General features: G+C 49.5%; 1 protein-coding gene across 4 annotated transcripts in view; it reads right to left on the bottom strand.

Moving 5' to 3' along the window:
- SIPA1L3 (signal induced proliferation associated 1 like 3) overlaps positions 1 to 24,850 on the bottom strand; it is a 310,996-nt gene that overhangs the window by 203,355 nt on the left and 82,791 nt on the right. Inside the window, exon 1 of one of the 4 annotated variants that reach the window (XM_030942698.1) lies at positions 1,436 to 1,555. The exons of the other annotated variants lie outside the window; for them this stretch is intronic. The gene's annotated coding sequence lies outside the window, so the exon portion shown is untranslated. Of the gene's footprint in view, positions 1 to 1,435; positions 1,556 to 24,850 lie in introns of those variants that run through there. 4 annotated transcript variants of the gene reach the window in all.

Raw genomic sequence — 24,850 nt, 5'->3', positions numbered from 1 at the left:
GTGGAGGCGTGCACCTGTGGTCCCAGCTATCCGGGAGGCTGAGGTTGCTTGAGCCGGGAGCCGGAAAGGTAGAGGCTGCAGTGAGCCAAGATCACACCACTGCACTCCAGCCTGGGCGACAGAGCAAGATCCTGTCTCAAAAAAAAAAAAAAAAAAAAACGGACACAACCCAGCAAGGATGTGCATTCATGCATGTTGGGAGACACGGGAGACAACCTGTGTGTCTGTCAGCAGGGATCCAGCAACGATGCAGACACATGGGAGAATCCTTCCTGTCCCTCCTTCTCTCATCCTCCACAGCAAGTCCATCAGCAAACCCTGTTGCCACTAACTCCAAAATACGTCCTGAATTCATTTCCTTTCTTCCTCCTTCCCAGGCCAAGCCACTACCATCATCTTTCATCTTAACAACTGCATGAGATCCCTCTCTGGCCTCCCCAGGCCACGTTTGCCTTCCTAGATTCTATTCTCCACCCACAGCCAGAGGGATTACATCAAACAGGGATCACCTCCAGCTGCTTTCCAGCTTAAAGTTCTTCAACATATATCGGGCCTCACCATCTTCCCCCACCATCCAAATGCTCCCACCACACTGGCTGCCTTGACCTTCCAATTTTATTCCTGCCCCAGGGCCTTTGCACGTGTGGCTCTAGCTCTTCTCAAGGCAGGCTTCCTCAGGGAAGCATTCCCTGACCACCCAGTTCAGGGGGCCCCTACTTCAATTTAGTTTTATTCCTTACAGAGCAGTAAGCATGACCGCTGTTTCTCTTTTTTCAAGACAGGGTCTCACTCCACTGTTCAGGCTGGAGTGAAGTGGTGCAGTCATGGCTCACTGGACCTCCTGGGCTCGTGATTCTCCCACCTTAGCCTCCCAAGTAGCTGGGACTACAGGTGCATGTCACCATCCCTGGTCAATTTTTGTTATTTTTTGTAGAGATAGGGTTTCACCATGTTGCCCAGGCTGGTCTTGAACTCCTGGGCTCAAGCGATCCTCCCACCTTGGCCTCCCAAGGTGTTGGGATTACAGGTGTGAGTCACTAGGCCTGGCCCACTAATTTCTTTATTATGTCTTGCTGATGAATACATGAACTCTGTGAGTACAGGGCTCTCACCTTGTTCACAATGGATACCTAGACCGTGGAACAGTGCTGCCACTCACAAGAGAGTATCTGCTAAATAAATGTTCTAGCAGCTCTGAGAAAAAATAAGATACATCTGCACACATCCATGTCTTCTCAGTGAATAAAGTAACAAATTGTGTAAGGAGAGATGTTTCTATGTGCATAGAAAGAGACCCTGTTTGTTGGTCATTACCATGAGTTGTACCTTGGGTTCAGCACAATCTTGAGGAATACTCACGACCATCCTTGGAAGAAGGTTCTGTTATTATTACTCCTATATTACAGAGGAGGAAATGAGGTTCAGAGTCACTTACCCAAGGTCACACAGTGGGTAACTGTAGAGCCAAGGCTCTATCCAGGCAGCCTGGATAGAGTGTGCATGTTCTTTGTTGTTGTTATTGTTGTTTTGTTTTGTTTTTTAGATGGAGTTTCGCTCTTGTTGCCCAGGCTGGAGTGCAATGGCGCAATCTTGGCTCACTGCAACCTCTGCCTCCTGGATTAAAGCGATTCTCCTGCCTCAGCCTCCTGAGTCGCTGGGATTACAGGGCCTGCCACCACGCCCAGCTAATTTTGTTATTTTTAGTAGAGACAGGGTTTCGCCATGTTGGCCACGCTGGTCTTGAACTCCTGACCTCAGGTGATCCACCTGCCTCAGCCTCCCAAAGTGCTGGGATTATAAGCATGAGCCACCGTGCCAACACTTTTTTTTTTTTTTAAGAGACAGGTTCTTGCTCTGTCACCTTGGATGGAGTGCAGTGACTTGATTTTAGCTTACTGTAGCCTCAAACTCCTGGGCTACAGTGTTCCTCCCATTTCAGCCTCCTAAAGTGCTGGGGTTATAAGCGTGAGCCAACATGCACAGCTCATTTAAAAAATTTTTATGTTCAGTAGAGACAGAGTCTCATTATATTGCCCAGGCTGGTCTCAAACTCCTGGGCTCAAGCAATCCTCCTGCCTCGGCTTCCTCAAGTGCTGAGATTACAGGCCTGTGTTCTTAATAGCTCTACACAGAGCAGTTACTGCTGGGAGGGAGTCTGGAGGGAGACGGCTGGGCAGGGTTATAGACATCAGTATAAGACATAATTAAGAGACAGGGAGTGTCAAAGATGAATGGAGAAAGATGGAAACCAATCTCAACAGGAAACAGAAGTTTGATCTCTTGTGTGGCAAACACCTATGAGAAGTAAACAAGCAGAAGGCTCTCCACCGGCATTCCTCCAATCCACCAAAGCCTCCTGCTGGACAGCAGGGCTTTGAGACATGATTAACCATCCATATCACGCTGTCATAGAAAACCAGACCCTGTCCTGCTGGCCACTGGGAAAATCCCCAAAGCAGATGGGGAAGCAGTGTGGCAACGAGGCCAGGGAGCGCCATCTTGGTGGTCAGCTAGAGCCAGAATCAAATTGCAGGTCTGCAGCTTAGCAGCCTGTGACGTGTGGCTGGTTACCAGCCCATTCTGAATCCCAAGCTTCCTCATCAGTAACATGGTGGGAGGAGTAATACCACCCTCAGTAGGGCTGTTGAGAGGGTTAATGAGGTAACAGCAATGGAACGGTTGGCAAAGTGACTGGCACAGAAGGATCCTATTATTACAAACCTATTGTATTACAAACTGGCAAACCTATTATTACAACCGAAATACTGAAGAAATAAATGACGTTCTCAACTCCTCATGTTTGAGGAGGTCTCTTGGGCAAATTGGACTCTGTTTTTTTTTTTGAGACGGAGTCTCACTCTGTCACCCAGGCTGGAGTGCAGTGGCACGATCTCGGCTCACTGCAAGCTCCACCTCCCGGGTTCACGCCATTCTCCTGCCTCAGCCTCCCAAGTAGCTGGGACTATAGGCACCTACCACCACACCCAGCTAATTTTTTTTGTATTTTAGTAGAGACGTTGTTTCACCATGTTAGCCAGGATGGTCTCGATCTCCTGACCTCGTGATCCGCCTGTCTCGGCCTCCCAAAGTGCGGGGATTACAGGCGTGAGCCACTGCGCCTGGCCTGGACTCTGATAAGGTTAAGCATGCAGCCTAAGTGATGGTTCCCTCTAGAAGAGAATGCCTTCATGTTGGAAATTTCCTTCTCTCTCTACCTATTCTCCATGGAATAACAGCCCAGAACAGGGCTGGGCGTGGTGGCTCATGCCTGTAATCCCAGCACTTTGGGAGGCCAAGGCAGGTGGATCACAAGGTCAGGAGTTTGAGACCAGCCTGACTAACATGGTGAAACCCCGTCTCCAGCAAAAATACAAAAATTAGCTGGGTGTGGTGGCGCATACCTGTAATCCCAGCTACTTGGGAGACTGAGGCAGGAGAATTGCTTGAACCCAGGAGGTGGAGGTGGCAGTGAGCCGAGATCATGCCACTGCACTCCAGCCTGAGTGACAGAGCGAGACTCCATCTCAAAAACAAACAAACAAAAACAAAAAAAACCAGGCCACAACAAGGGTCGTCCAAGCAAGAAGGGGAGACGGACCCCAGACAGCTGAAGAAATTTTGTGGTGCAGGCAAGCTCCTCAGTGCTTCACAGGCAGGACCCAGCAGAAGAGACCCAGCTAGTATTCCTAGCCCTCAAGGTGACTTTGAAAAAGGAATGTGGCCAGGCATGGTGGCTCATGCCTGTAATCTCAGCACTTTGGGAGGCTGAGCTGGGGAGACTGCTAGAGGCCAAGAGTTCAAGACCAGCCTGCACAACATAGGGAGACCCTGTCTCTACCAAAAAAATTTTAAAAATTAGCTAGGCCTGGTGGCATGCACCTGTAGTCACAGCTACTCAAGAGGTTGAGGCAGGAGGATTGCTTGGGCCCGGGAGTTCAAGGCTGCAGTGAGCTATGATCCCATCACTGTACTTCTGTCTCTAAGGGGAAAAAAAGAAAGAAAAATGAATGGGGGTAAAGGGAGAATTTTAACAGCTTAAAAGTCAGCCTGGCCAGAAGCAGTGGCTCACGTCTGTAATCCCAGCACTTTGGGAAGCCGAGGTGGGTGGATCACCTGAGGTCAGGAGTTCAAGACCAGCCTGACCAATATGGTGAAATTGTGTCTCTACTAAAAATACAAAAAATTAGCTGGGCATGGTAGTGGGTGCCTGTAGTTCCAGCTGCTAGGGAGGCTGAGACAGGAGAATTGCTTGAACCCAGGAGGCGGAGGTCGCAGTGAGCCGAGATTGCGCCACTGTATTTACTCCAACCTGGGTGACAGAGTGAGACTCTGCCTCAAAAAAAAAAAAAAAAAAGAAAAAAAAAGGCAGCCTAGGGTGATTTCTCGCCTCTTCCCCAGTCAGAACACCAGTGGGCTTTGCAGTTTGTAGAGTCCATGAAAAGAGGGCGAGGCCTCTGGGGGCCTGAGGTCTGCATCTGTAACAGAAGGATAACATTCAGTCTTCAGACGCACTCACATTCATTCAGCACACACTCGTTAAGCAACTGCTATGGGACAGGCACTGCTCTAGACGTTGGGGATACAGAAAGGAACAAAACAAAGATCCCTGCCTTCGCAGAGCTCACATTCCAAAGAGGATGGTGTAGAAAGCAAACAAACAGAGAACATCAGATCATGATAAACGCCATGAAAAAAAAATAAAGCAGGAGACAGTGACAGGGAAGGCCATTTTACACAGGGTGCTGAGGAAGGCCACTCAGAGGTGGTGCCTTAGAGATCTCAATAAAGTAACTAAATTATACATGCACATACGTGCACACACACACACAAAGATACTTACACACATATAGCCAAGAACACAGTGCCTGGTATGGAAAATGAAGGTGATCTAATTTGACAGTTAAGAGTGCTCTCTCAGGGTATGCTTAAGTTAAGCAAAAAAAGGTAGAAGAAGAATTAATAATAATAATAATAAATAAAATAAAGAGTGCTCCAGGGCTGACTGACACTGGAATTGTCACAAAACCTATATTCTCCTCACATTTTCCAAAATTCCCCCTCCCCTGGGGAATTACAAACACAAGATTTGTTTTTTCCTTTTCTTTTTTTTTTTTGAGACAGAGTCTCACTTTCACACTGCACTGGAGTGCAGTGGCGTGATCTCGGCTCACTGCAACCTCCGCCTCCCAGGTTCAAGCGATTCTCCTGCCTCAGTCTCCAGAGTAGCTGGGATTACAGGTGCCAGCCACCACGCCTGGCTAATTTTTGTATTTTTAGTAGAGACAGGGCTTCACCATATTGGCCAGGCTGGTCTTGAACTCCCGACGTCAAATGATCTGCTCACCTCGGTCTCCCAAAATGCTGGGATTACAGGCATCAGCCACTGTGCCCGGCTAATTTTTGTATTTTTAGTAGAGACAGGGCTTCACCATATTGGCCAGGCTGGTCTTGAACTCCCGACGTCAAATGATCTGCTCACCTCGGTCTCCCAAAATGCTGGGATTACAGGCATCAGCCACTGTGCCCGGCTAATTTTTGTATTTTTAGTAGAGACAGGGTTTCACCATGTTGGCCAGGCTGGTCTTGAACTCCTAACCTCAAATGATCCATCTGCCTTGGTCTCCCAAAGTGCTGGGATTATAGGCGTGAGTCACCATGTTCTTTTCATTTTCCTGCTTAGCAGCACACCACAGACACCGAAGGCCCCTCCTATCAGGGCCTTACTCTACCTTCCCTGTCGCATGGTATTCCACTGTACAGACAAACCTGATTCCTCTAGTGCCATGTCAAGGCACACACAAGCCATGTCCCCTTTTCTGCTCTGACAAGCACTGCTGTAATTAATAACCTTGGACAAAGATCACTTCTCACACTTGGGAACATGTGTAGGTGAAGCTTCCTAGGAGTGGAGCTGCTGGGGTGAAGGGTGGGTGTGTGCCGGGTCATACTCACAGGAATGGCCAGAGTCCCCTCCAAAGCGACAGCTCTGCTTTCCCTCCCACTAGCTCTGGAGAAGCCTGGCTGTCCTCCACGTCACTGCCTGCAGCGTGTGCGCACGCCTTGTGCTCTTGACCTTCTGAGAGGTGCGAAGTAGTATCTCAGCATGATTTTAATTGGCATTTCTCTTATTATGCCCAGAGTCAGGTATCTTTCCATGTGTCTGAGAGGCCTTTCCTGTTTCTACAGATGCCGCCCGTGTCAGTGTGGCGGACTGTCATCTCCCTGGACAGTATTCTCATGCCAATATTCAAAGCCCTCCTACCTTTCTTGCCCTCTTCCCTCTCTTATGCGTCCCTAGAAGGTGAAAGGCATGATGCCTACACCCTGCAAAGCCTGCAAGGTCAAGCATGATTGGCCCTGTCTGCTTCTTGCACCTTCTACTGCTCCATCTCACCTCACCGATGCTGCATCTACGTTCGGGCCTTTCAGTTCTTCCAGACTGGCTCTACCCCAGCTCAAGCTCTTCTCATACACAGTCCCCAACCCTTATCCTGGACTCACCCCTGCCACCACCACTCCCTGAGACTGGCAAACTTTGAGTGATGCTCTCAGCCCCAGCGTCACCTCCCCAACTAGCTACATGATGTCTCAGCACCCAGGTTTTTTCCTCCACCATTCACCACCTGTTTATCTGGGTGCCTTTATTTTTCTTTGAGACAGCGTCTTACTCTGTCGCCCAGGCTTGGAGTGCAGTGGCAGGATCACAGCCCAACCTCTCAGGCTTAAGCAATCTTCCTGCCTCAGTCTCCCAAGTGGCTGGGACCACAGGTGCGCACCACAATGCCCGGCTAATTTTTGTATTGTTTATAGAGATGGGGTTTCAGCATGTTGTCCAGGCTGGTCTCAAACTCCTGGCCTGAAGCAGTCTGCCCGCCTTAGCCTCCCACAGTGCCGGGATTCCTAGCTGAGTGATAGGCAAGTCACTGTGCTCCGTTTTCCCTTTCTCCTTATGCCACTATTATCACTTCATTCATTCCCTTTAGCAAAGTTCAGTAAGGTGCATATTTGGTGGAAAGGGTCAAACCTGTAACAAAACAGACTTGGTTCCTGCCTTTATGGAGCTGACATTAAGGGGAGGGGAAAGCCCTGATCAGGTCAGATGAATAGCTCAGGGAAGAAGGGTGGGGTGGGCTTTGGAACAGCCCCCTGGGAGTGTGTTGAAGGAGACATCTGAAGGAGGAGTCGACATCAGCCAGGCCAGAAGGGAAGGGGTTGTGGGCAGCATGGCAGGAGGGCCAAGAAAGCAGCCCAGGAGCAAGGCTCAGACATGGTGCATTCAAGGAACACAGACAGGCCGGGCAGCTGGAGCACGGTGCACAGGGATTTATAGGATGAGGCGTGGGCGGGGGCGGGCGGCAGGCAGGGGCCAGAGCACGCAGTGTCTGGGGGGCCACAGTGAAGAGCTGGCCTTCCTGTAGAGAGCTGCAATGAGGTTTTAGTGTCACTACGGTCAAGAAGTGTGGCCCAATTGCTGTCCTTTGGCATCCTGCTTAAATGATTCCAGCTTAGAGGTCCTATGAAGATGTTACAGCAGGCACATGGCAGGGGACAGAGGGAGCAATGACCTCATCCCTGCCTGTAGCTGATTGGCTGGGGGGTGGGTGGAGGACACCTGACTCAGCTGAGCCCGTCACAAGAACCCCTTCCTCGGCCCCGGTTAGTCCGGAGGGAGACATCCTCCCCTCCTTGGGTTGTTTAGGACTTGGGCTGAGAGAACATGGGGTGACTCTCTTTGGGGGCCTGTACTGCAAGGTGTATCCCTCAGCAGTCTGTGATGGCCAGGCTTCCTGTCCAGTAGAAGAAAAAACAGAGAGACTGAATGTAAGAAAAAGAATAACGTAGATCTAGAGGTGAGGAATGAACAAGTGAGGAAGAGAATGCAGATACAGTGGCATGTGTATCCTGGTTCCAATCCCAGCACCCTGCCCGCCCTTCCCCTATGGGAGGTTTTGCAACCAGCCTGCTAGTGTGAGCTCACCTCTCTTATTAGTGATTGGTTCAGGGAAGATCACATGACCAGTGCTAGTCCAATCAGAGAGGAGCTCTGAGGTTTTGCATGATGGCTGGGGGACAGATACCCTCTCTTTCTCTCAGGACAGGGATAAGGACACAAGCCTGAGCGGGTGCTGGCAGCTGGTGTGCAACTTTCAGGGGAGCCAGGTTTGAGGATGACGCTGACATCAGAGGGAATAATAAAGAGACAGAAAGAAAATGGGTCACTGGCAATAGCCCCAGGCTCCTGGACCAGCCAGCCCAGACATCTGCCCCACCTCTGGGCTTTCCAGTTGAATGAGCCAATCCTTTCCCCTAAAATTTATGTCTGTTTGAGTTGGTGTTTTTGTTACTTGCAACCAAGTAACCGACTGGTCCTGAGGCTTTGCTTCAGGTCTCTGGGCCGCCCCAGCAGCCTCTGGTTAAATGCCCACTTTTTGCCTAAATTGCTGCAGTACAGGAATTTGGCCAATGACTCAACTTGCCCAACTTGCCCACCGCCTCCCCAGCTCTAGAATGGGGATAATTATATACACTTGATCGAGCTGTTAAATGGATTAAAAGTGATTTAAAGATTGTCTAGCACACTGTAAATTCTCAACACGTTAGCAATTACTATTCGAAAGCACTGAAGGGTAGCTGAAAAGTCCCAATCCCAGTGAGCGATCAGCCACACCCCTCCCCCGTCTTGTTTGTAGTTCCTTTGTTCAGGTCAACAAGTCCCTTCCTCACAAACAGTCCTAGAGAACAGCTAACCCAGTTTCTGTCAGAAGGGTGGCAAATCGGGCCTGGGGATGAGGGTGGGCGATGGATCTGAAATGAAAGAGATTTGACTCAACTTCCCCGGTAGCTGGGTGGTGGAGAAAGTCCTCATGAGCTCATTTCTCCATCAGATACAAGCTGGGGTCTAAAGTTTCAAAACACAGGCTGGGGCATGCTGGCACAGTCCCGAGAGAGGACAAAGGAAAGAGCCGGGATGGAAGAGAAACCGCGACATGGCAGGTTCCACAACGAGCTCTGTCGGGAGGAGGCTCCGGGGCTGGATTCCAGCCACATCCGTTCTCTGGGCAGCTATGAGGCTGCAGGAAAAAGGGATCCTGCCACGTCTGTATTTACAGCTGGGAACTGGCGGTGGCACGGGAAACTCGGAAATAAACTCAAGTCAGGAAGTGAGAGGTGCAAGCTGCTTCCATAGCAACGCCCATCTGGGGATCCCTGCCCACAGCTGGAATCATTCAGAAGTGAGGCTTATCTAGAGATGTACACCAAATTTCCATTTGCACCCAGAATATGACACTTTAAACTATACTTCCCTGGGGAGCCTCTGTGAATCCCCCTGTACTACAGCTCGAAAAATCCCATTCTTCTTCAGAGCAGTCAGAACACAGTACTCATCCATATGGCTCTGTGGTTCTTGTGTTTTCTCCCTGGCTGTGGGCTCCACCAGTGGGGAGCTGTGCCTGCTTTGCCCATTGGTGCCTGGCCCAGAGTAGGGTCATCAGTCGATGTTTACTGAATAAACTCTCCTGTTCTCAGTTTTAATTTTATTTTTTGAGACGGAGTCTCACTCTGTTGCTCAGGCTGGAGTGTGTGATCTCAGCTCACTGCAACCTCCACCTCCTGGGTTCAAACAATTCTCATGCCTCGGCTTCCTGAGCAGCTGGGACTACAGGGGCGTGCCACCATGCCCGGCTAATTTTTTTGTATTTTTAGTAGAGATCGGGTTTCGCCATGTTGGCCAGGCTGGTCTCGAACTCCTGGCTTCAAGTGATACGCTTGCCTTGGCCTCCCAAAGTGCTGGGATTACAGGCATGAGCCACTGTGCCCGGCAGTACACTGTTAACAGCAGCATTATTCACTATAGCCAAAAGGTGGAAGCATCACAAGTGTTCATCAACAGATAAACAGATAAGCAAAATGTGACATATACATATTATATATCTTTTGGTTTTTTTGTTTTGTTTTGTTTTGCTTTTTTTTGAGATGGAGTCTCGCTCTGTCACCAGGCTGGAGGGCAGTGACGTGATCTTGGCTCACTGCAACCTCTGCCTCCCGGGTTCAAGCGATTCTCCTGTCTCAGCCTCCCGAGTAGCTGGGATTACAGGCACATGCCACCGCTCTCAGCTAATTTTTGTATTTTTAGTACAGACAGGGCTTCACCATGTTAACCAGGATGGTCTCGATCTGTTGACCCTGTGATCCGCCCACCTCAGCCTCCCAAAGTGCTGGGATTACAGGCGTGAGCCACCGCACCTGGCCACAAAATGTGATATATACATATCATTATTATTTAGCCTTAAATACTAATTGGAATATTATTTAGCCATTAAAGGAAGGAAATTCTGATATATACAACATGAATGAACCTTAAAGACATGATACTAAATAAAATATGCCAGTCACAAAAGGACAAATACAGGATGATTCCACTCATAGGAGACACATTTGTCAATCTCATAGAGACAGAAAATAGGTGGCTTCCAGGGACTGGGGGCTTAGGGATGGAGAATATTGTTTTTCAGAGACAGAGTTTCAGTTTGCAAGATGAAAAATGTTCTGCAGATGGATGATGATGGATGCACAACCATGTGAATGTACTGAATGCCACTGAACTGCACGTGTAAGGTACATTTTTTTGGTAACTATGCTTATCAGTAATGTTACTGGGCATAATACAATATCAGAAAACTCGGGCACAGGCCCTGTCTCACAGGCTTTCAGGTGTGCTTGGCTTTTCCTTAGCTTTGGTACTGGGTAATGTTACTGGGCATAATAAAATATCAGAAAATTAAACACCTGATTTCTAGGTTACTAAATGAGTTGTGCATATTTTATTTTTTACAGTTTCCTTAAAGGTATAACTGACAAATGGAAACTGTTTATACTCAAGTGGACAACTTGTATATATGTATACATTGTGACAAAATCACCACAATCAAGCTAAAGCTAATTATAAAACAGACAAAAAATTATGTTATGTATATTGTGCCACAATAACACTTTTATCTTTTTTTTTATTCATTTTTTTTTTTTTTTTTTTTGAGACGGAGTCTCGCTCTGTTGCCCAGGCTGGAGTGCAGTGGCATGATCTCGGCTCACTGCGACCTCCGCCTCCTGGGTTCACGCCATTCTCCTGCCTCAGCCTCCCAAGTAGCTGGGACTACAGGCGCCCACCACCATGCCCAGCTAATTTTTTTTTTTTTTTTGTATTTTTAGTAGAGACGGGGTTTCACCGTGTTAGTCAGGACGGTCTTGATCTCCTGACCTTGTGATCTGCCCACCTCAGCCTCCCAAAGTGCACAATAAAACTTTTAAATGGTTAATTTTGTGTTATGTACATTTTATCATACTTTATCATAATAAAAAAAGTACTTACAAACTGCAGGGCCAGGCATGGTGGCTCACGCCTGTGATCCCAGCACTTGGGGAGGCCGAGGTGGCAGGACTGCTTTGAGCCCAGGAGTTTCAGACCAGCCTGGGCAAGATAGCAGGACCCAGTCTCTACGAATATTAAAATCCACTAGCCAGGCATGGTGGCACATGCCTGTGGTCATAGCTATTTGGGAGGCTGAGGCAGGAGGATCACCTGAGCTAAGAGGCTGAGGCTGAAGTGAGCTATGATTGCCCCACTGTACTCCAGCCTGGGCAACAGGGCAAGACCCTGTCTCAGAAAAAAATTTTTTTAAAAGTTTTTTAAAATGCAGTTCTTTCTCAAGATCAGAAGAACCACAAAAGAATTAGAGTTCTTTCATCTCAAGAGAAAGATGGGAGAGAACATAAATATCTAGAACAAGATTGGGCAGGTGGAGGAATGGAGGTTGAGGGATCATCTTTGATATCAAGAACTTTCTAAGTAGAAATTGTACAGGCCTCAAGTACACCTTGAGGAAGGGTGGGGTGCAAACTTCTCTGGACACTCAAACATTAAGCAGAAAGCTTTATTCTGAAATAACTCCACCCAACCTCCCCAGAAGCCAAGCTCACATGATTTCTTAACTTTTTAACATTTTTCCTGTTCATGAAAGTAGTATATGTTTTATATGTGTGTGTGTGTGTGTGTATAAAACTTGGACCATAAATGTACAAAGAAGATTATAGAGTTACTCATACTCTCCCCACCAAAGGGCAACTACTGTAAAGACATTGGTTCATTTCCTTCCAGTCTTTTTTTTCCCAGCATGTATATAGAGAAGTGGGGAAGAGACATTTTCCCCCTTTAAAGTCTTTTGCATGCCTAAGCATGAGGAAAAAAAAAAGAAAAAAGTCTTTTGCCCTGCTTTCCTAGGAGATTTTGAACATCGAGTAAAAAATAACATTTTTCAATGGTGAAATTAAGCCTATTTCCTCAAACCATGGACTGCTGGGGAGAAAAGTGCTTCCCTTTTCCTCTCTAATTTCTGCTTCCATCTGAACCACTATTTATAGACCAAGAGTTCTTTTTTTTTTTTTTTTGAGACAGAGTCTCACTCTGCTCACTCTGTTGCCCAGGCTGGAATGCAATAGTGTGATCTTGGCTCACTGAAACCTCTGCCTCCCAGGTTCAAGCAATTCTCCTGCCTCAGCCTCCAGAGTGGCTGGGATTACAGGCACCCACCACCATGCCCAGCTAATTTTTTTAATTTTTAGTAGTAGAGATGGGGTTTCACCATGTTGGCCAGGCTGGTCTCGAACTCCTGACCTCAGGTGATCCACCCGTGTCAGCCTCCCAAAGTGCTGGGATTACAGGTGTGAGAAACTGTGCCTGGCTGACCAAAGGTTCCTGTTTATTTTTTGAGAGGGAGTCTCGCTCTGTCACCCAGGCTGTAGTGCAGTAGCATGATCTCGGCTCACTGCAGCTCCACCTCCTGAGTTCACACCATTCTCCTGCCTCAGCCTCCCAAGTAGCTGGGACTACAGGCACCTGCCACCATGCCTGGCTAATTTTTTTTTTTTTTTTTGTATTTTTAGTAGAGATGGAGTTTCACCATGTTAGCCAGGATGGTCTCGATCTCCTGACCTCGTGATCCGCCCACATTGGCCTCTCAAAGTGCTGGGATTACAGGTGTGAGCCACCGTGCCCGGCTGACCAAAGGTTCTTAATCCTAACTGTGTATGCACATTACAACAGGATACAATAATATTGTCATAGCCACTGTTAATTGAGGAACTACTACAGAAGAGGCAGTTTCAAACACTTAAAAAATGGTATCTAATTTAATCCTTAAATCCTATCAGGCAGGTACTATCATCATTTTACAGACGAGCAAACTGAGGCACAGAGAGGTTACACAACTTTCTCAAGGTCACAAAGCTGTTAAGTGGGGGTGGTGGGGTTTGAATCCAGGGCATCTGGCCCCAGGTACCTTCTTTCTCCTGGTCTACACTGTTCAAGACCCTGGCAATCATAACAAACTATAAGCTTCATTCAGGGCTAGGTTCCCAGTGTCCCTATCGCCAGGTTTGTCATGATTTTTCATACTCCTCTCCAGACTCATCCTGTTTCCTAAAGGAAATGAGAAATTGCTGGAATTCAGCAGGAGTGAGACAGCCGGAAGCTACAGCTGACCACACGCACACGTGGGCCTCCCGCTGGGCTACCCAAGAAACATTCTTAAATGATGACCTTTCTGGAGCAACCAGGGGTCAGTTCCTGGGTGGATCGCCCGCCCGGACTGAGACCCACCCAGTGCCAGATGGACTGCGGAAGCCCCTCCCTGGCGTCCACAAGCAGCGTAATGGAGCACATTGAGCGCTGGAAAACTCAGCCCACCACTCACTTCCATGTGCAACTAGAGAGAAGGCTGGGGACGGTCGCCTGTTTAACAAGGATGGACAAGACTGCTCATGTGCGTCCAGGAGCGGGGCTGGAGTTAGCATTTAGTCACTGTGGAAGATTGGCCAGTTACGTTTTTGCCATCATCACCCAGGTCCCTGGAGAAGAGCAGCTTGTGGCTCCCTCCACCCCATGGTAAAACCAGGCCCAGCAGTGAGCAGGAACTCAGGAGTCAATCACTGAGGGGGTTTGGTCTCCTCCCCCTGAGCAAGAAAGAGATGAGAAATTGATGCTTTGGCCTGAAATCCACTATCCATCCAGTTGCTGAACCAGAAAAGGTCTCCCCACGAAGGGGATGAACAAAGAACTGCAAGGTGGTCATTTACCCATTGCCACCCTGGCTCTGGGCCTTCCCAACTGCTGTGGGCAGCAGGATCGCAGTGCTTTTCAAGATCACACAATATTTAGTCTGTGTGTGTGTGTGTGTGTGTGTGTGTGTGTGTGCGTGCATGTGTGATAAGATAGGGTTGATGGCCGGGCGCAGTGGCTCAAGCCTGTAATCCCAGCACTTTGGGAGGCCGAGACGAGCGGATCACGAGGTCAGGAGATCGAGACCATCCTGGCTAACACGGTGAAACCCCGTCTCTACTAAAAAATACAAAAAAACTAGCTGGGCAAGGAGGCGGGCGCCTGTAGTCCCAGCTACTTGGGAGGCTGAGGCAGGAGAATGGTGTAAACCCGCGGAGCTTGCAGTGAGCTGAGATCTGGCCACTGTACTCCAGCCCGGGAGACAGAGCGAGACTCCGTCTCAAAAAAAAAAAAAAAAAAAAAAAAAAGATAGGGTTGGTTTGTGTTCTGTTAACACGCTAAAAAAGAGTAGGGAGCAAGGTACAATGAACTCCCATGTACCCAAACCTAGATTCAAAAATTGTCAAGATTCTGCCATATTAGCTTCATCTATTCTTTATTTCTTCCTTTTTCCCCCTTTTCCTTCTTACCAAAGTATTTTATTTTGTTTATTTCAGACAGGGTCTCGCTCTGTCTCCCAGGCTGGTAAACTGGTATGATCTCAGCTCACTGCAGCCTCAACCTCCCAGGCTCAAGTGATCCTCCTGCCTCAGCCTCCTGAATAGCTGGGAGCACAGGCATGTCCCACCATGCCTGGTTAATTAATTTTTACTTTTAGTAGAGATGAGGTCTTGCTATATTGCTCAGGCTGATCTCCAACACCTGAGCTCAAGCAATCCTCCCACCTTGGTCTCACAAAGTGCTGGGAATACACATGTGTGCCACCGCACCCAGCCTGAAGGATTTTAAAGCAAATGCCAGATATCATGTCATTTCAACTTTATGCATTTCGGTTTGCAGCTCTGAAAAACACAGACGTTTTCTTACATGGCCATAATATTAGGCTGGATCCATTACTGATCGAAATTACTATGTCCCACCACATACTCCTGGAAGAAATTACTATGAATTCTTTCCTAGAAGATAAGACACAGGACTGGCTGAGGAACAGGGAAATGGGTCATCACAGCCTGCAGTAACAGAGTAATGCTTTTCTGGAGGTACTCTTGGCAATACAAATCCAAAAAGGTTTAACAAGCCATGAGTTCCTTCTGACTCAGATTTTCCATTCATGCACTCATCAAAAGAATATTTACTGATGACTACCATGTGCCTGGCAGTGCCCTAAGCATTCTTCTCTCTGGTACAGATGTGGAAACTAAGGCACAGAGAGGTAAAGCCACTTGCCCAGGGTTATCTAGCTCTTACCGGCCAGGGCTGGGATTTGAATCCAAGCAGCCCAAGTTTATATGGCAATACCAGGTCCTGGCAAGGTGCCATTTGGGGTCTTCTACCAATTGGGAGACCAGTGTTCTAGGTTCCACAGAGCACACACACTCTCTCTCTTTTTGTTTTGTCTTTTTTTTTTTTTTTTTTTGAGACAGAGTCTTGCTCTGTCACCAGGCTGGAGTGAAGTGGTGTGATCTCGGCTCACTGCAACCTCTGCCTCCTGGGTTCAAGCGATTCTCCTGTCCCAGCCTCCCGAGTAGCTGGGACTTACAGGAGTGCGCCAATGCGCCCAGCTAATTTTTATGTTTTCAGTAGAGATGGGGTTTCACCATGTTGGCCAGGATGGTCTCGATCTCTTCATCTCGTGATCCACCCACCTCGGCCTCCCAAAGTGCTGGGATTATAGGCGTGAGCCAACATGCCTGGACTTTTTTTTTTTTTGGAGACGGTCTCACTCTGTTGCCCAGGCTGGAGGGCAGTGGTGCAATCTCAGCTCACTGCAATCTCCATCTCCCGGTTCAAGTGATTCTCATGCCTCAGCCTCCCAAGTAGCTGGGACTACAGGAATGTGCTACCATGCCTGGCTAATTTTTGTATTTTGAGTAGAGATCAGGTTTCACCGTGATGGCCAGGCTGGTCTTGAACTCCTGACCTCAAGTGATCCGCCTGCCTCAGCCTACCAAAGTGCTGGGATTATAGATGTGAGCCACCGCACCCGGCCCAAAGAGCATTCTCTAACGGTACTGGTGAATGCCTACCATGTGGAATCTTCCCAAACCCTACATATGAGGCAGGGGTGATTACCTTAATCCCACTTTTCAGACAAGCATACTAAAGTACAGAAGATGAAGGTATCTATTAAAAGTTGCACATGTACTTGTGGATATTATGTTGTGTATCTAGCATCTCTGCCTCATCTTCCCCCACTCACTCCCAAATACCCCCTTCTTGGATAGGCATACAACCCAATTGGAATATTCCCTGGGGCTGGTATAAAAACACTGAGGATTGGCCGGGCACGGTGGCTCACACCTGTAATCCCAGCACTTTGGGAGGCCAAGGCGGGAGGATCGCCTGAGGTCAGGAGTTCGAGACCAGCCTGGCCAAAGTAGTGAAACTCCGTCTCTACCAAAAATACAAAAATTAGCCGGGCGTGGTAGTGGGCACTTGTAATCCCAGCTACTTGGGAGGCTGAGGCAGGGAGAATTGCTTGAACCCAGAAGGCAGAGGATGTAGCGAGCTGAGATGGCACCACTGCACTCCAGCCTAGGCAACAGAGTGAGACTCTGTCTCAAGAAAATAAAATACAGAGGATGGCAGTGGAGGATTGTGGAGTTGGTCAAAGGACACGAAGCTTCAGTTGGACAGGAGAAGTAAGTTCAAGAGAGCTACTGTACATCATGGTAGCAACAATTACTAACAATACACGGCATACTTCAAAATGGCAGAGAGCGGAGACTTCAAGCATTCTCACTACAAAAAAAAACAAGTGAGGTCATGCATTATGTTAAAGGGCTTGACCTAGCCATTCCACAATGTACACACATATCAAAACAGCATGTTGCATACCATAAATAGACGTAATGTTGACTTATCAATTAAAAACAATAAAGGCTGGGCTCCTGCCTGTAAATCCAGCTACTCCGGAGGCTGAGGAGGAAGGATCATTTGTGTCCAGGAGGTCGAGGCTGCAGTGAGCTGTGATTGAACCACTATACTTCAGCCTGGGTAACAGAGCAAGATGCTACCTCTATATAAATAAATACTGGCTGGGTGTGCTGGCTCACGCCTGTAATCCCAACACTTTGGTTGGCCAAGGCAGGAGGATCACTTGAGGCCAGGAGTCTGAGACCAGCCCTGGCAATGTAGTGAGACCCCATCTCTACACACACACACCCCAAGAATTTAAAAATTAGCCAGGCGTGGTAGTGCATGCCTGTACTCCTAGCTACTTGGAGGCTGAGGTGGGAAGACTGCTTGAAGCCAGGAGTTCAGGGTTACAGTGAACTATGATCATGACCTTCACCCCAGCCTGGGTGACAGAGCTAGACCCTGTCTCGGAACAAAACAAACCACTGAAGACTCTAAATCCTCTTTCCACTGAGTTAATAAACCAGGAGGATCTGCCCCTGAATCCAGCTTGCTGGCAGAGCGAAGCCAAGGAGAGCCCCAGTGGCATGTGTGGGCCCTATACTCGGACTGCGTCTGAAGCTCCCCTCCTACAGACTTCCCAGTGACAAAAGACAAATTCACCTTTCAACCCAAAGAGGCTTCCTTGACCCACCCAGCACACACTGTGCCAATCCGCTTTTGTTCATTCTGTGCCCTCTGCCCAGGGCCCACCTCCTCAGGCCATTTCCCTGTGTATCTGGCAGAACTCCTACTAACCTTTTGAAGGCCAGCCCAACCACCCCTCTTCACAGTTCTCCCTGGTGGAGCCCAAGCCGAGTTTCTGTTTCCTGTGTTTCCCTGGCAGCTGCAGCTCACCTACTCACCACCCTATATTACAGCTGCCTGGGTGTCCCCCCGCAGGAAGGCAGCACTTCACAGGGGTTAAAACTGCAGGCTCTACGGGAAGACATGGCTTCAGATCCCTGCTCTGTCTCTCCAGGCTGTTATGAGATTCCAAGCAAGCCGTTCTCTCACCTCTCTGATCCTTGATTTTTCTCATCTATAGCAAGGGTGGCAACAGCACCCACCCACAGCAGACACTTGGTTGTGTAGCGGATGCCACTGCCATCCCCTGTCTCTTGCTGTCTCCCACGGTACAGACATGCGCTGCCCCAGCCTCCCTTGCAGCTAGGGCCGGCTCCTGGCTCCTTTATGGCCAATGGAACGTAAAGAGAGGTCTGCTGGGGGAGGGGTATTTATAAGAACATATTCTCTTCCAAAAGGAAAGGCATGTGAAGAGGAAACCCTTCCCCTATCCCTCCTCCCAGCTCGGGATGCCGTGTCTGAGGAAGTGATCCTCAGGCTGGGGCAGCCATCCCATGACCATGCAACAACCAACCCCGCCAGCACGAACGAAACACCTGCACACAGAAACCTAACTGCCTGGAGCACCGCTGCACCAGCCATGGAGCTTGTCTCCTCCAGAATGTTTGCAATGAGGCTGTCTCTGCTGCTCAGCCAGGAGACGCCAGACATCTTGTTACCTGCAGCCCAATGTGTCCCAACCGACAGATGGAAAGATCACGTTGTAGAGGGAGGGTTCGATGACATCAAGCATGGAAAGTGCTTGGCACTCAAACATTGGTTTAAGATTATTACCACTATCACAGTTAGCTGCTCCAGGCCATTCCCCAGCTTTCACATCCCACTGCAGGAAGAGAAGGCGCTAGCAATAAACACTTGGTCTGTTTCCTCATCCGTCTCACCACCTCTGATGTGGGAAACTACAGCAGCTGGGGCAGCTGCTCCACTCTGGAGTGGCTGTGCTCAGACCTTCAGTGGTTTTCAAGAGCCAAGAAGGAGACAGGCAAAGGGGGCCGAAGAGCTCAGCAACCTCCTGAGGGAGCTTCAGCCTTTCCACCACTGGAAAACAACTTCACAGCCCCGCCCTGACCCCTTTCGTCTCCCAGATCTACATGCACTGGCGCCACTTGTACCATATCCCAAAGCACCTGAGCGACTGCTTCCTCCACACTTTAACTACACTCATTTATTTTTGGCTTAAGTACCAACTTTAGCCTCACCCAACGTGGAAATAGCCAAGGGACACTAGGTTTGACGTGCTGTTTAAACTCCTTCCCTGGCCAGGCACAATGGCTCATCCCTGTAATCCCAGCACTTTCAGAGGCCAAGGTGGGAGGGTCACTTGAGGCCAGGAGTTCAATACCAGTCTGGGCAACATAGCGAGACCCCCACCTCTACAAAAAATAAAAATAAGAAACTTAGCCAGGTATGGTGGTGCACACCTGTAGTCCCAGCTTCTTGGAAGGCTGAAATAGGAGGATTGCTTGAGCCCAGGAATTCCTGGCTGCAGTGAGCTATGATAGTACCACTGCACTCCAGCCTAGGTGACAGAGCAAGACCCATCTCTAAAAAAATAATAAAAAAATAAAATTACTTTCCTGCTATGCAACGAAATAAAAGTACAGTTATTAAAATACTTCAAGTGTTTATTCATATGGCACCTTGAATAATCCACTAGAATCCTCTGATCTTGGGAAACCTGTCCCTGTGGCAAGACAACATCACACCTGGTTGACACACTCCTGCCCCCTCCTTCACACACTCTTTCAGGTACATTCTGGAAACAAAAAGGCTTGAATGCTAGCTCTGAACAAGCCCTCCAGAGGAGGAGCTCTCCACAGACTCCCCCGTTAGGGATCTGTTCCCCAGAACGTATCTGCAATTTACACTTTCCACTTATGATGCTTTCTAGGATGGTTTAATAATAACAGCCTGGCCACCATAGTGAAACCCTGTCTCTACTAAAAATACAAAAAATTAGCTGGGCATGGTGGCGTGCACCTGTAATTCCAGCTACTCGGGAGGCTGAGGCAAGAGAATCGCTTAAACTCGGGAGGCGGAGGTTGCAGTGAGCTGAGATCGTACCACTGCATGCCAGCCTGGGTGATAAGAGTGAAATTCCATCTCAAAAAGAATAATAGCAACAAAAATAGCCAACGTGCAATGAGAACTTTCTCTGTGCCAAGAGCTGGTTTAAGGGCTTCATATAGATCGCCTCGTGATCCCCACAGCCCCATTTGAAGTGACGTCATCCCCATCTCACAGATGAGGAAACTGAGGGTCGGGGGCTAAATCACTTATTCAAGGTCTCATAACTCAGACCTGACAGAGTCAGGGTTTGAATCCAGCTGACTGACCATAGGGCCCACCCTCCAGTGCCCTCACTATTCTGCTGTCCTCAGAACAACCAACAGTGACTGGGCACAACCTCTGTGCTTAGCACCATGCCTGACACTGACCCAGCGAGTCTGAGGATCCTGCCAGGGTCACACAGCTGGGAGTATCAGGGACCTAGGTCTGCCGACTTCCTGCACTCACGCTCGCCCTGCACAACTGACCAGAGTCAGCATGTAGGCAACCTGAATGGAGCCTCCCAAAGCCCTGGGGGACCTCCACTCCTAGCTTCCTTGCTGTTCCCATGTAGCTCATGTTCTTCAGTCCAGAAAGGCCACTATCCTCTGAAAGGAGGAAAAGAGGCCCAGAAAAACCACATGGAGTCTCATGTCACCACTTTTCAAGGCCAAAGGGGAGTGGCTAAGTTGGAGTTTTCTAGAACCATCCCATTTGTAATTTTTTTTTTTTTTTTTTAGACAGACTCGCTTTGTTGCCCAGGCTGGAGTGCAGTGGCCCAATCTCAGCTCACTGCAACCTCCACCTCCCAGGTTCAAGTGATGCTCATGCCTCAGCTTCCCAAGTAGCTAGGATTATAGGCGTGCGCCACCATGCGCAGAAAATTTCTTTATTTTTGACAGAGACGGGGTCTCGCCATGTTGGCCAGGCTGGTCTCGAACTCCTGACTTCAAGTGATCCACCCGCATCAGCCTCCGAAAGTGCTGGAATTAAAGGTGCGAGCCACTGTGCCCAGCCCCATTCATCATATTATCTGTGCAGTTCCTCCTTGCCTGATTGTTAGGCCTCATGCGGACATTCTCAATTGCGCGTTATGATTGTGACAGCTCATGCCATGGGGCTTACTTATCTTGAGTGCCAGGGCCTGTGCTAAATACTCCCCAGGTACCGACTCACTGAGTGAACCCTGCAGCCTTAAGAGGTCGGGACTGCTCTGGCCCTTGCTGTAGAATGAGGAAGTGTAGCCCAATGGAGGCTAAAGCCATTTGCCTAAAGCCCTGGAGCTGGAAGTGGTGGTTCCTGAGGCCCTGCCTGTAGCCACGTGGTGACACTGCCTCCCATGAGGATGCCTGGCTGTGGACTGAACACTCTGCATAAGATGACCTCAGTGAATTACCATCCTTTCTCTCTCCCTCCAGGCCAAACTCAATGAGGTACGTATTTGAAAAATGAAGAGCCTGAGGAAGGAGGTGAAGTCACCTGCCTGAGGTCACACAGCTAGTGCAGGGTGGGGCCCGGACACAGCTGCCTGCAGGGTGACTCCAAGCCATCAGCTGCAAGGCTCCGTGGCCTCACACCCAACTCCAAACGCCCCAAACCCCACCCCGGTCCCAGCAAGCCCCCAAGAGAGATCTGTCTCCAGCTCCAAAGCATCAGGTGGAGGGTCATCTGTGCGACAGGTCGTTGTCACAGGGCTGTCTTGAGTGAAAGGACCCTCCGGAACTCCAGGGCAGAGAGCTCAGCTGCTGCATTCCTGGGACCAGTGACTCTGCACAGCCCCTGCCAAGCCCTCTGCACAATGGGCCCACTGAACTCACATGCAAGTGGGGTACATAAGCCAGCCCAGGGCTTTCCAGGGTGACAGCAGCTGACCGGCCACATAGCTTTCTCCCTGCCTTCAGGTTTTCCTCTGTGGCCTTTGCTCTGGGGATGTGGGGAGGTAGTTCTTCCCAGAGCACCAGGAATGGGAACGTCTGCTCCTTTCCATGCTGGCAGGGTCTTCCTCCCATCCCCAGAGAGATCAGCCGGTTTGGCCCTGTCCAGCCATCTGATGTGTCCACAGAGTGCTTAAGAGCATGGAATTGGAAGCCAGATGGACTGGGTTCAAATCCTAGCTTTGTGACTATTTTTTTTTTTTAAGGTCAATAAGCTCTTTCTCTTCTCTTCTCTTCTCTTCTCTTCTCTCTTCCCTCCCCTCCCCTCCCCTCCCCCCTCTCTCTCCCTTCCTCTCTGTTCCCCTCCCTTCCCTCTCTTCTCTTCTTGGAGATGGAGTCTTGCTCTGTTGCCCAGGCTGGAGTGCAGTGGCACAACCTCAGCTCACTGCAACCTCCGCCTCCCGGGTTCAAGTGATTCTTATGCCTCAGCCTGCCGAGTAGCTGGGATTACAGGTATGCGCCACTGTGCCCTGCTGATTTTGTATTTTTAGTAGAGATGGGGTTTCACCATCTTGGCCAGGCTGGTCTTGAACTCCTGGCCTCAAGTGATCTGCCCACCTCAGCCTCCCAAAGTGCTGGGATTACAGGCGTGAGCCACCGTGCCTGGCCCTTGCCACTTACTATTTTTTTTTTTTTTTTTTTTTTTGAGACGGAGTCTCGCTGTGTCGCCCAGGCTGGAGTGCAGTGGCGCGATCTCGGCTCACTGCAAGCTCCGCCTCCCGGGTTCCCGCCATTCTCCCGCCTCAGCCTCCGAGTAGCTAGGACTACAGGCGCCCGCCACCGCGCCCGGCTAGTTTTTTGTATTTTTAGTAGAGACGGGGTTTCACTGTGTTAGCCAGGAGGGTCTCGATCTCCTGACCTCGTGATCCACCCGCCTCGGCCTCCCAAAGTGCTGGGATTACAGGCTTGAGCCACCGCGCCCGGCCTGCCACTTACTATTAATAGCTGTGAGGCAGTGGACAAGTTACCTCCCCTCTCTTTGCCTCACTTTCCTCATCTGGAAAAGAAAGCTAACAACAGTACCAACGCCACTGAGTCATTATGGGGATTAAAAGGCACTCAGAATAGGGCCTGGCACTGAGAGTGTCTGCTGCTGTTGGTACTAGCGGTCCAATTAAACACACACGCGCCCCTTGAGTGGACGGAGAGGTCCGCTGGGCCTCTGAGAGCGTGTAGCACTCGCCAGCTACAAGTCAAGGAAAAACCAGACTTCAGCAAAGAACCCTACTGGGCTGCTGGCAGCAGAGGACACGTTAGCCTAGACTGGAGCGGGGTTCTCGCTGTGGGCTGACTAGCTGATCAAGAGCTGTACTCATCGTCCACCTGCAGTTAAGTGGCTGTTGCTGTATCTATTCCTTATCTCCACGCCCAGCCAGAAGACAGCGCTCTGAAGGCAAAGTGGGTACTCCAGATCCCATCGGACCTGGCTACCGCCGAAGTTTCGCAGGTGTTCACCCCATGACCCCGGTTGTCTCACTGGCTACTTTCCTCCCATATGCTCAAGGAAGTGCCCAACATGCAAGAGGCCCCAAAAAGATATTTAGGAATGAACGGAGGTTTTTAGATCTTTCAACAGGAACACCCACCACCTTGCCAGGCCTAAAAGAAACCCAAAAAGATGCCTCTGTCCCTACCCCCAGGTAGGTGGTGATCTGGTCCACCCAGTCACAGAAATCAAGATGTGGGTATAAAATGACCTGGGAATTCTTCCAGGGTGGTTTAGCAACCAGAAGAGGCTTGGGGCTATGGGGCAGAAACAGGAGCTGACCCCACTCCAGAATTTCACAGAGGAAACACCAGAGAAGGAGCCTCCCCTCCCTGACTCCGCCAGGTGGAACCCTAAATATGCATGAGGGTCGCACAGGCAAACAGAGAGCGTCAGGCCAAACAAAAGGCCAGGTGGGGGGGGGTCCACGTCAACAAGCCCAGCAGGGAACCCCAAATCCTCTACTCTCCAATGGCCGGGCTCAGCTAGGCCCCAGCACCCTGACTGAGTGCACAGGAAGCCAAGGCTCATTCTGGCTGTGCCACCCGACAAGCAGTGCAATGATGTAGGGAGTTAAAGAATTCATCCTAGCCAGGCGCCGGTGGCTCACGCCTGTAATCCCAGCTACTCACTGGGGAGGCTGAGGCAGGAGAATCACTTGAACCCGGGAGGCGGAGGTTGCAGTGAGCTGAGATCACGCCATTGCACTACAGCCTGGGTGACAGAGCGAGACTGCATCACACACAAAAAAAGAATTCATCCTAAGCAGGGAGGCCTAATGTGTGTTCCGGCGATTTCCCTATTCAGAGGGAGACCTTGGGCAGGGACTTAATCAGAACCTCCATGTCTTCATTTGTAAAATGGAGCTCAAGATAGGTGCTGCATAGCTGGGCACAGTGGTGCACTGAGATTACACCTGTAATTCCAGGGCTTTGGGAGTCCAAGTCATGAGGACTGCTTGAGGCCAGGAGTTCAAGACCAGCCTGGGCAGCACAGCAAGATCCCCGTCTCTACTGAATATTTTTTAAAAATTAGCCAGGCATGATGGTGCACACCTACAGTCTCAGTTACACTGGAGGCTGAGGTGGGAGGATGGCTTGAGCTCAGGAAACGGACGTTGCGCTGAGCTATGACGGTGCCACTGCACTCCAGCCTGGGTGACAGAGCAAGACCTTGTCTTAAAAAACAAACAAACAAACAAAAAACAAGAACTGCCCCACAGAATTAGGAGAGTTCCGTGGGAGGATGCACAAGGCCAGGCATAAAGAAGCACTTAAGTAGCCGTTCACTCATTCTCTCCTCAATCGCACAGCCAACACCTCCCACATGGCAGGCACTGTGCTG

This window comes from Rhinopithecus roxellana, chromosome 12, assembly GCF_007565055.1.
Source record: "Rhinopithecus roxellana isolate Shanxi Qingling chromosome 12, ASM756505v1, whole genome shotgun sequence".
In the NCBI taxonomy this organism is placed as follows: domain Eukaryota; kingdom Metazoa; phylum Chordata; class Mammalia; order Primates; family Cercopithecidae; genus Rhinopithecus; species Rhinopithecus roxellana.
The sequence above is the reverse complement of the archived record's forward strand: the minus strand, read 5'-3'. Positions and strand labels throughout refer to the sequence as shown.